Genomic DNA, 1068 nt, shown 5'->3' with positions numbered 1-1068 from the left:
ATAGATGGATAAATAGAATGATGGATGTGTGGATGGATGGAGAAATAGAAGGATAGATGGATAGATAGATAGATAGATAGATAGATAGATAGATAGATAGATAGATAGATGATAAAGATAGATGGATAGATAAGAGATGGACTGATGTATAGATAAATAGAAGGATGGACTGAAAAATGGATGGATAAATAGAATGATAGATGGGTGGATTAAATAGTAGGATGGATAGACAGAGAGAGAGAGAGAGAGAGAGAGAATAGATAGAAGGTGGACGGATGGACTGATAGATGGGTAAATACATAGATAGCAGATAGATGGACGGAGGGACAGACAGACAGACAGACAGATAGAGGGATGGATGGAAAAACGGAATGATGGATGGGTGGATGGATGGATGGAGAAATAGAAAGATGGGTGAATAGATAGACAGACGGATAGACGGAGGGACACACGGATGGATAGACAGAGGGGGAGGAGGGAGGAACAGAGAGAGGGGATCCCCTCTTCCTACCCCCCCCCCGATATCGGGGACCCCCTTATCCTCCTCAGTGTGTCCCTTCACCCATCAATTGGACCCAGACCTCTCTCTCCCGAAAGGAAAGGGCTCAATCCGAAGCAGACCAAGCGCTTGGGGTTTTTTTTTGGGGGGGGGGCGACTAGTGCTGAATGAGCCCCCTCCTTTCCCTCCTGATTCAGGCTCAATGGACACGGATCTCTCTGCTTTGGTCCTCTTCCGAGAAGGAGAACAATAGGAAGATGGCTGGCTGGGGAAAGGATACATCCAGATTGCAGAGAGAACCCGGCTTGGGGCTGCTTGAAGTGGCATGGCTCCATGGTATGGCAAGTCACACTCTCTCAGCCTCAGAGGAAGGCAAGGGCAACCCCTTCTGAACAAACCTTGAGAGGGACGCCTTAGGGTCGCCATCTGTAAATCCATCCTTCTACTTAACTATCTATCTATCTATCATCTCCACTTCTTTGGAGGTCGGGATTCAAACGAAGAGGGGAGTAGCTGGGCTACTTCGATGATTTCGATGCAGAAGGACAGGCTGGATCCACAGAAATCAT

The 1068-nt window shown here is 47.5% G+C and overlaps 1 pseudogene; it reads right to left on the bottom strand.

The window, feature by feature from the left end:
* Positions 1–698: 698 nt before the first annotated feature.
* Positions 699–1068, bottom strand: part of LOC149309280 (uncharacterized) — a 3882-nt pseudogene continuing 3512 nt past the window's right edge.

The sequence above is a fragment of the Sceloporus occidentalis genome, unplaced genomic scaffold (assembly GCF_023333645.1).
Source record: "Sceloporus occidentalis isolate IW3139 unplaced genomic scaffold, rSceOcc1.0.p SCAF_7, whole genome shotgun sequence".
Lineage (NCBI taxonomy): Eukaryota > Metazoa > Chordata > Lepidosauria > Squamata > Phrynosomatidae > Sceloporus > Sceloporus occidentalis.
This window is presented reverse-complemented; position numbering and strand designations above follow the sequence as displayed.